Source organism: Thunnus albacares, chromosome 1 (assembly GCF_914725855.1).
Source record: "Thunnus albacares chromosome 1, fThuAlb1.1, whole genome shotgun sequence".
Classification (NCBI taxonomy): domain Eukaryota; kingdom Metazoa; phylum Chordata; class Actinopteri; order Scombriformes; family Scombridae; genus Thunnus; species Thunnus albacares.
In genome coordinates, this window is record NC_058106.1 from 2,623,694 (window position 1) to 2,633,758 (window position 10,065).

Below are 10,065 nucleotides of genomic sequence, written 5' to 3' on the forward strand. Positions count from 1 at the left end.
GGCCAAATTAATTTGTATGTTTTAGAGTTTTTATCACCTACAAAAGTTTTTCTCTTACTGTTTTTTATACATAAAGGAACCTGGCGACCAGCGTTACTGGGCCTGAGAGATTTGCTTCTTGCCTCAAAATCTTCCCCTGGCTTCAGACCTTCAGATACCTGATCTCCAAGTGCTAAGGCTAGTGGGTTAACAATATACTAGGAGTTGTTAATCTCTGCCTATAAGCAGTGGCTGTATGTGTGAAGTGCCAGCTGACCTTCCTAAAACTGAGCTTAAAACACTTCAATAGTCATCACAAATATTCTTTTCATTTGTACATGTAGTGTGTGTTGATGGACAAAGACAGATCCTATCAGTAGATGCTACAAAGCACAAATGTATGTTATGTATGCTAAAAAATACTTAATGTTACCTCAAGCTCTCTCTGCAAAATTGGCATCCCAAGTTGGCCTCTTTTCCCTAGCCACAACCGAGTCCATGTTTTCCTCCTCCTCCTCTTCTTCAGATTTTTTTCCCCATACACATAGATACCACTACTGCAAGGGCTCGCTTCTTGCTTAGCGCCATTGTTTACCACTATAGCAGCGCAGATGGATGATGCTGATGACGTTTTCTTGTATATTGACTTGTAAAACCTGGGAAAAACAGGAGTGTTGGCAGGTGTGGTTCACGAAGGAAAAAAAAAAGTTCAAGTGCATTTTTGATTTTTTAAATTGTGTATTCACTGTCCTATGATGTCATTGATAAATTTTGTAATTTTATGTTTATTTATTTAATGGTTCAAGTGTTTTCTTTAATTGAAGCCATTAACCATGGAGAGGTTTATTAAGCATGACCTACAGCAGAGGTGTGTAAAATCAGGCAGAACTAGGCCAAAAATTGCTGGTGCAGAAAGAGGTTAAATGTCCATGTAATTTACATTATTTTGGTAAAACAAAATGTAATTTAAATCACCAATAGCCAGACATCTCAGTGCTCATGATCATAAATTTAAAGAGGACCTATTATGCTCATTTCAGCTCTAAATTTGGACTCCACTAGAGTAGTTCTGAGTGATTCACAGTTCAAAAAACTCCTTATTTATCTCATACTGGCCCTTAAAGCAGCCCCTCAATATACACAGTTTCTCTTACACTCCGTTTTAGCTCCTGTCACTTTAAGGCCCCACACCGATGAGCCCACTCTATTCTGATTGGTCAGCTTTATGTATCAGAGTTGTGTAACTTTACCATCAATGCAAACCAAACATGTCCTGCTTTACTGCTTCAAATTAAAAGCTTTTCAATGACTAAATAGTGGGAAACTTTTATTGTGAAGAATTTAAAGGAAGTAAAAAAGTGTTTCTCACTGAATTAGCGGAGCTTCGTTAGCGGCGCTAAAAAACCGGTTGAAACAACAACATATGGAGCTATTTGTTCAGCGGATCAGTTACATATAATAATGCAGAGAGGACTAGTGCAAGCAGAAACAGCCACAGTGAGATGTTTTATGAAGAGCTGCAGACCACCAGCACACCTCCAACAGGTAAACTACTTATTTTACTTTGCTGTGCTGTGTAATGGCGTTGTGGCTTGGCTTAACTACATATTCATGGATTTTACTGATGACACTTTTATTGATTGGTTCCTACTGAGGATGTGAAACATAATCAGTAATATCCAAAAGTCACTGTAGTTTTTATCAAATGTTACTCAAACAGAAGAAAACAGTTTATTTGTTGGGAACTATTTTTGGTGGTGGATTAATTCACATTAGGTGTTCTGGTGAGTATTTCTGGCAGGATGGTGTGTGTGAGATTGAGTCAAAATAAACTACAGTGTGTGTGTGTGTTCATGGTAATGAAGGAACATGTCACCCAGTGCAGCAGTGTGGCTCATTGATGTGTTTTTAATAGTTTTTGGACAACAATGGAGCTCTATGACACAGAGAAATAAGAGTTATCAGACTTTGATACACACACAATACTTGTTGGTATAACAAACATTGTTGGTTTGGGTTTTTTCATAAGACTTGTTGACAATAATACGCGGCATTACTTATCCTCTAACTTGGACTTGTGAACCTTTCCTTTGCACTGGAGGACAAGCTGTCATATTAAGAATCACATTTAAGTCAAGAGAACCATATAAGAAGGCTGTCAAATGTAAATCTTTTCACATTCGTACACATTGTAAATTGGCTTGAACTTATTTTTTTGTTGTGCTTGTGATATCAGTAGCTGTTCCCAACAGTGCAACTCCTGTGACACGTCTATGTGAGAAACAATTGGGAGAACGGAATCCTAGAACCCTGGGTGTCAATGTTCTGACATCACAATAGAATGAAGAATTTTCTCAGATCTAACTCTGCACTCAGTAAGCCCAGATCAACACAGATCAACACTGAAGACACATTGTAGCACCTGCAGTTTATCCTTGAAGACAAAAAACATATCAGATATATTTCTACTTTTGCCACAGGCAACTGCCAATTAATGACTGCTCTGTAATTTGCAATTTTACAGACCAGTTCCTTGGAATTAAGGTGAGTCTATAAACCTGTACATAGTAACACTCCTTAATTATGTAGTCTATCATTAAGTATTAACAGGATTCTGCTGGTGTGAACCAATTTAATCACTGGCATAATGTGAAATTAACTTTTGTTTTGTTCTGTAAACTTTTCTCAGAGCCACACATGACATTTTCTGCTGTTAATGAGTGTGGGTTTGATGGCTCACTCAGAGCTGATAGGACCAATATTCATCACTATGTACGAGTTACATTAATCAGCTGGTGTGGACTTGAGAACAAAAGCACTGGCATAATAATAACTTATTCATGTTGTTGGGACATAAATCTGTTGTACTCACCTGATGTTTTTGGGACAAATTAATGTGCACCACAATGTAAACCATTAACCTTTAGGGTTAACATTAGTTTAAGGTTAAGATAAGGGTTAGGGTCAGGATGTAGTGATTAGGGTAAGTAATGTCCTCTTAAAAATAGTTTGACATTTTTGGAAATGCATTTATTGACTATCATTCCAAGATTCAGATGAGAAGATGAATATCACTGACATATCTTATTGATCAATATAAAGCTAAAGTTAGGACACAGTTAGCTTAGCATAGCAGAACAATCAGAAACAGGGTAAAAACAGCTGGCCTGGCTCCACCCAAAGGTAATAAAATCTGCAAACCAGCACCTCTAAAACTCACATATTATATAACATGCTATATATCATTGGTTTAAATTATAACATGTGAAACAACAATTTGGGGTTTTATTTCCATTTCTTGGCCGTGAGCAGTAACTTTCCTTAAGACTCTGCTGGTTGCCCGGCAACCTTGCAGTGATGAGAAGTCCTCAGAAGCTGAAGTTTCACATTTAACAGACAGATAAGAGAGTGATAACAATCTTCTTATCTAACTTTCACCAAGAAAAATACGTGAATCCCAAAACTCTTCCTTTCAGTGATGGAAAATCTGTATTTTCATGAATTTCTCCTTCAAAACTAATCTTAGTATTGGTGACTTGGTTTGTATAGATATAAGCCTCATGTACATACACTGATCAAAGTAAACTGACAGCAAATCTACCATTTTTAATATACACATAATATTATATGAAAACATGTTATTTTGTTGTCTGATTCTTTTAGTCAAAATGGAGCAAAGAGGAGATGGATCCCACAACCGTGGTAATCGTAAGTACTTGGTCCACCGTTTAACAGACATGTTTGTTTTTTTTTCTAAAGTTATTCAATTTATTTGTATGAATGCTAATGTAATTGTCTAAATGATCTTGCAGGCCGACAGTTTCTCCCCCAATTTATCCCAAGCGGAGATTTTTCACCAGCCAATCACGTTCGGGCTGGAATCTTAGCTTGGCTGGAATTTCTAGAGGATCTTGGAATCCTGGATGGAGGCTTTGGTGCGGGGCTGAACGTGTTGCAGCACCAACATGCGGCTGACAACCATGACAACGTCGGCAACAACAATGTTGAGAACAATGTTGGCAACGGTGACAACAATGTTGTAGTTGAAGACGCTGGCATGGAAGACAACCAGGACATCCCAGAGGAAGACCCCCTGCCTGGAGGATCCAGGAGGAGGTCAAGAGAGGAGGACGAAGTCATCGAAGAGAGAAGCAGCAAACGATTCCGTTGGTGGGACGAGTTTGCTGACAGCGACTCCGACAGCGATGATGATGTGGACTGCACTGGAATGAATCTAGTCCAAGATCCTGGTGCTGACATGGAAGTCAACCAGCATGTCAGAGAGGAAGACTCACTGCCTAATGGATCAACGAAGAGGTCCAGAGAGGATGATGAGGAAGAGGATGAGCGAGGCAGCCCAAAATCCAGACGGTGTGATGAGTTTGCTGACAGCAGCTATGATTGCTGGTCTCGCCATGATTACTCTGACAGTAGTGGCAGTGGTGATCTTTCTGAGGATGCAGTGGAAGAGGAAGACCCACTGCCTGGAGGATCAAGGAAGAGGTCCAGAGAAGAGGATGCAGATGAAGATGGGAGGGCTGGCAAACTATTGAGGCGTTAAAAATAGTTTGCCATCACTGACTATTATCACTGACTCAAACAGTGACTGTAGCTCCACTACCACACAGAGACACAGGACAGGTTTTTACTTTAAAAGGTTGACCCCTGTCAACTTTACAGTCAGCCAGTTTCTCCTCGAAGTTGCCATCCAGGTGCATGTGCAGTAAATTAGGCTGTGGATAGTAAATCAATGAAAAAATCTTCAAAGTGAATGTGCTGACATGTCGCGGTAAGTGTACTGTCTCATTTTCAGTTGCCAGCTGTGTTACTGATCTCAACTCATTTGATTTTTCTATATTCTTCGTTACTGTGGATAATTACAGGGTTGCCAGCTCTCACGCTTTTGGCTCAGACATTCCTACCGTAGTTTCTGTTGTATCATCCAGGAGTCTTCTTCTAGGAGTTCAGAGGATCATATATGACACTAACTGACATGTGCAGCATCAAATAATAATGTCAGACAAAGGACCACAAAGTAAGTAGCTAGCCAAAACTCTTCAGCAAAAAGTGGAGCTCAAGTTTTTTAAATTAGTGTTTTAACCGTCCAGTTTATCTTGTGTTGCTGCTTTAGCCTACTTCACAGTAATGTTAATGTAACGTTAGCTTGATAGTTTGGATAGCTTGACTACTGATGCATCGCTACTGTGTGTTTTGTCGAACAATTTCTGTAATTAACACCATACAAGTTAAAGTTCTGCTTTATGTTCACTCAGATTTTTAAAGGAAGGCTTTTTATATTTTCACAGTGAGTGAAGGAATCAGGAGAGAGGAGACAGAAGTGAGGAAGAATTGCAGGACGTAATAGTGTTGAAAGAAAAACAAGGAGAAAGTAAAGAACTGATTCAAGATTGAAAGAAAAAGTTTGAGGAGGAAGAAGAAACACAGAGGCCACCTCAGCGTCATCTGATAGAGAGACATGAACAAATTCAAAGCAGGAAAACTGGTGAGGAAATTATACCTTTATCTAGATGAATTACTGTTCTGGTAAATATTTTAACAGCACAATCTGTTATCCAAATGTAAACTAAAGGACATCCCACTAACAAAAGTCAAAGAACAAGATTGGAACCTTCTATAAAAGATATTAACACTTCACAACTACTCTATTAACCAATATAACAAAAATGCTTCTAAAATACATACACCCTAGCTCTAAGGTAGCCTATTTTTAATTGGGATTGTATTGGCTGTATTACATATTTTATGTCGTGAGATGACAAATTAGTAGGCAGATTTACTTCATGGCTAGTGCAGCTGTCTGTCCTGCCAGTGCGACACCCATAAAAAAATAGTGAAGAACACTGATGTATATGCTGAATGAGTGTGTGTGTGCGTGTGTGTGTAAACCCTTGTTATTGCCTTTTAACTTGTGAACATTCAAATTAACGTTGTAGTTTTGATATTAGAAAAAACAGATCAACAAAGTTGGCAACCCTGTAATTATCAACTGTAAATTTTAATTTACACTAGTTCTGCTCAAGCAGAAGCTTAGCTCTCTCCTTCGTTTAGCGCTTTTTCTCACTAATCCCTCAGTTGCTAGTTACTTTAGCTCAGCAATTTGTGTAGCAGCTAACTTAGCTTAGCATTAGCAATGGCTTCTCTCTCACCTTTTTGCTCTCCCCCTCTTTCTTGCTTGGTGTATCATATGTTTAACTATTCCTCTGCCTCCTTTAGTGATAATGGTATATGTAATAAATGTTGTTTACGTGCCATGTTGGTGGCGAGGCTCAGTGAATTGGAAGCATTGCTCCGCACCATGGAAAAACAATTGTTAGCTACCGTTGTTAGCCGGTGCAGGCTGACCTAGTGTAGCTCCTACTCCCCTGGTATTTCCTGAGCAGCCTGGAAGATAGGCTGGCTGGGTGACTGTCTGAAGAAAGCATAGCCCTGAGCACAGTTCACCACAAACCAGTTCATGTTTCTAACAGGTTCTCCCTACTTAACGGCACACTCGCTGACAAACTAACTCTGATTATTGGCAGCGCCATAGTGAGAAACGTGAAGTTAGCAACACCGGCGGCCATAGTCAAATGTATTCCTGGGACCAGAGCAGGCGACATAGAAGTGTATATATGTTAAAATCTTTAATCAGTGGTTAAGACTCCCGATTGCGCCAATTGGAGGTCACTAAAATTAAAAATGTTGAGTCGGTGTGTGCATACAAAGACAATGTCGGACTCAGTAGTTTTCTCTGGGCCTCTGCCTAATCTGACTAGTGATGACATGTATAGCCGCATGTTGTCATGTTAGTTGGTGACCAGCAAATGACAATGGACTCCATCACAAAGTTTTTTATTTTTAGAATGAACTGCCTCACAATATGAATACATTTTGTTTATAACTTTTATTTTGTTGGTAAATGTTGTATAATCACAATATTAGACTTGAGGATGTTCTTTACCATCATTGTTGGCAGGACAGTGATGCTGTCAGGAACGAGGTGCTTGTGCTGAGTTCTGTAAGTTGGTATCTTACCTGTATTTTGTGCTTTCTGGTCTTGCAGGAGATCTTCAGCTGCGGACGGACTGCTGTTCAGTGTGACGCCTCATCGCTGCTGCTATTATAATTAGTCATTTCTGCCACTATTATTATTAGTCATATTACTATTATTATTATTATTATTGTTGTTGTTATGCTTCTGTCTCTCTCTCCTCTTCCCCTCCCTCTCTCTCTCTCAACCCAACCGGTCAAAGCAGATGGCCGCCCACCTAGAGCCAGGTTCTGCTTGAGGTTTCTTCCCGTTAAAGGGGAGTTTTTCCTCACCGCTGTCGCCAAGTGCTTGCTCATGGGGGAATTGTTGGGTCTCTGTAAATTAAAGAGTACGGTTTAGACCTGCTCTATGTGAAAAGTGCCCTGAGATGACTTTTGTTGTGATTTGGCGTTATATAAATAAAATTGACTTGATTTGACACTTTGAGTAGAGCTACTCACTGGTGACTGAGATCACCAAAGTCAGCTCAGCCAAGATTCAAAGATTCAACATCATCATCAACGTATTGATAGTTTTTGATTTATGCTGCTATGTCTACATATAAGACAAATCTTGAATTGAAATAAACATCAAGAACATCATCATGTCTTCACATGGTAAAGTTTTGTGAACCCCATCTCTGTTGAAATACTCATTACTAACCTGCATCATACTGCAGATCCACTACGAAGAGTAAAATTTCTGATGTGAAACAATTGTAATAGATGTCTGAACAGTGATATGTACAGTGCTTCCAGAAATAAAAATAACAAACTTTAATTCTGCCTTCCCTGAAGACATCCTCTAGATGTCTGAATCTGAAGGATTTCCCATCATTTAAAAATTATTACTCTTTTCCAGGAATTTCTTGCCACAAATGAAAATGAACTTTAACCATACAAATGCGGATAATTCACCATTAAGTGTTTAATATAATGTTTTCCTAAATATTAATCATTTTATGTGGTAGTGAACAACAATTCCCTTAAAAAGGTGGAGCATAAAAAAACACTGCTAATCATTTGCTATATTATAAATAAAAATGTCCTGAGAGATCACATGGAGCTCGGGACTCATCTTGAGGAAAGTTGCTACATTATAAACTGTACATAAATGGCACAGCACTTCTCTCAGTTGGGAGATGTGCATATCAGTCCTGCAGCAGTATGATGGCTACAGGTATTTCATATATTTGGAGGAAAAGATCCTACACACAGTTTTGGACAACAAACAGAGCATCAGTACTAAAGTTTCTGCTAAATCGTAGCCTACACTCAGTGACGTGCACTATTGCCTATTATAGACTCAGCCATAAGCATATTAAGAGTGGCATTTGATTGGACATTTCATTCTGTAACAGAGCAGATTTATATGAGAAATCCTGGGAGATGTTGGGATCTCAATTCTCATCATTTAAACCTAAATAATACTGTTTGTCCACTATTTTACACATCTTTACATATCGGAAAACCAATACAAGAGTCAGAGATTTGGCTGTATCAATAAACAACCACAGATCCGACCCAAATTCTTCACAAAATTCGGGAAAAATCAATATCACTGTCAATAACCCATTGTCCCAAAGTATGCTCCTGTGTGTGTGTGTGTGCCGGATATCAGGTATAAAAATAATGTTTGTATCTCCAACATAAGGTCTGTGCTGACAAGGCTGTGTGACTGAGTCATGGTGTGCTGAGGTCATATATGGGACTAGCTACTGTAATATTATAAGTATAAAAGAAAAACTGGAGAATCAGACTCTTTTTACATACATACAAACATTATACTGTTTAGTGGCTTAGCTTGCATACTTTGAACAAACAAGACAGATTAGACTGATATTTTATTTTTTTGAAATTCAATCATAGCGTGTAACATTTAATTCAGAAAAAGGAAGAGTTTGGCTGGGTGTGTTGGAGAGATATCTCTCCCATATCTGATACAAGGCATTACAGAGCTTAAGGAAGCCTTACCCTTAGTGAGCACTTCTTTACTAGATATGATCAATCTGTCTTTAGTAACAGGCTATGTACCACAGTCTTTTAAAGTAGCTGTAATTAAACCTCTTCTTAAGAAGCCTACTCTTGATTCAGGTGTTTTAGCCAATTATAGACCTATATCTAACCTTCCATTTCTATCTAAGATCCTTGAGAAAGCAGTCTCTAATCAGTTATGTGACTTTCTACATAACAATAGTTTATTTGAGGATTTTCAGTCAGGATTTAGAGCACATCATAGCACAGAGACAGCACTGGTGAAAGTCACAAATGACCTCCTAACTGCATCGGACAAAGGATTTGTCTCTATACTTGTCTTGTTAGATCTTAGTGCTGCATTCGACACAATTGACCATCAAATCCTTTTGCAGAGACTGGAACATTTAATTGGCATTAAAGGAACTGCATTAAGCTGGTTTAAGTCCTATTTATCAGACCGATTTCAGTTTGTACATGTGAATGATGTATCCTCTGTGAAGGCAAAAGTTAGACACGGAGTTCCACAAGGTTCTGTACTTGGACCAATTCTATTCACCTTGTATATGCTTCCTTTAGGTAATATTATTAGGAAACACTCCATAAATTTTCATTGTTACGCAGATGACACCCAATTATATTTATCAGTGAAGCCAGATGAACCCAATCAGTTAAACAAACTCCAAGCATGCCTTAACGACATAAAGACCTGGATGACCTGCAATTTTCTACTACTAAATTCAGATAAAACTGAAGTTATTGTGCTTGGCCCTAAACACCTTAGAAACACATTATCTAATGATAAAGCTACTCTGGATGGCATTACCCTGGCCTCCAGCACCACCGTAAGGAATCTGGGAGTTATCTTTGATCAGGATATGTCCTTTAACTCCCACATAAATCAAATCTCAAGGACTGCCTTTTTTCATTTACGTAATATCACAAAAATCAGGCACATCCTGTCCCTAAAAGATGCAGAAAAACTAGTTCACGCATTTGTTACTTCTAGGCTGGATTATTGCAATTCCTTATTATCAGGCTGCCCTAACAAGTCTCTAAAGACTCTCCAACTGGTCCAGAATG

The 10,065-nt window shown here is 38.7% G+C and overlaps 1 protein-coding gene and 1 long non-coding RNA gene across 2 annotated transcripts in view; one reads left to right on the forward strand and one right to left on the reverse strand.

Annotated features, from left to right (window-relative positions):
* The window catches only part of LOC122980479 (transmembrane channel-like protein 3), a 45,961-nt gene extending 45,315 nt beyond the window's left edge, over positions 1–646 (reverse strand). The window contains exon 1 of the mRNA XM_044348569.1: positions 413–646. The gene's annotated coding sequence lies outside the window, so the exon portion shown is untranslated. The remainder of the gene's footprint in view (positions 1–412) is intronic.
* Positions 647–4,664: 4,018 nt separating this feature from the next.
* Positions 4,665–5,296, forward strand: LOC122980690. The gene is made up of 3 exons (XR_006403070.1): positions 4,665–4,768; positions 4,863–5,014; positions 5,286–5,296. It is a non-coding gene; the product is annotated as an uncharacterized LOC122980690 (long non-coding RNA).
* The last annotated feature ends 4,769 nt before the right edge of the window (positions 5,297–10,065 follow it).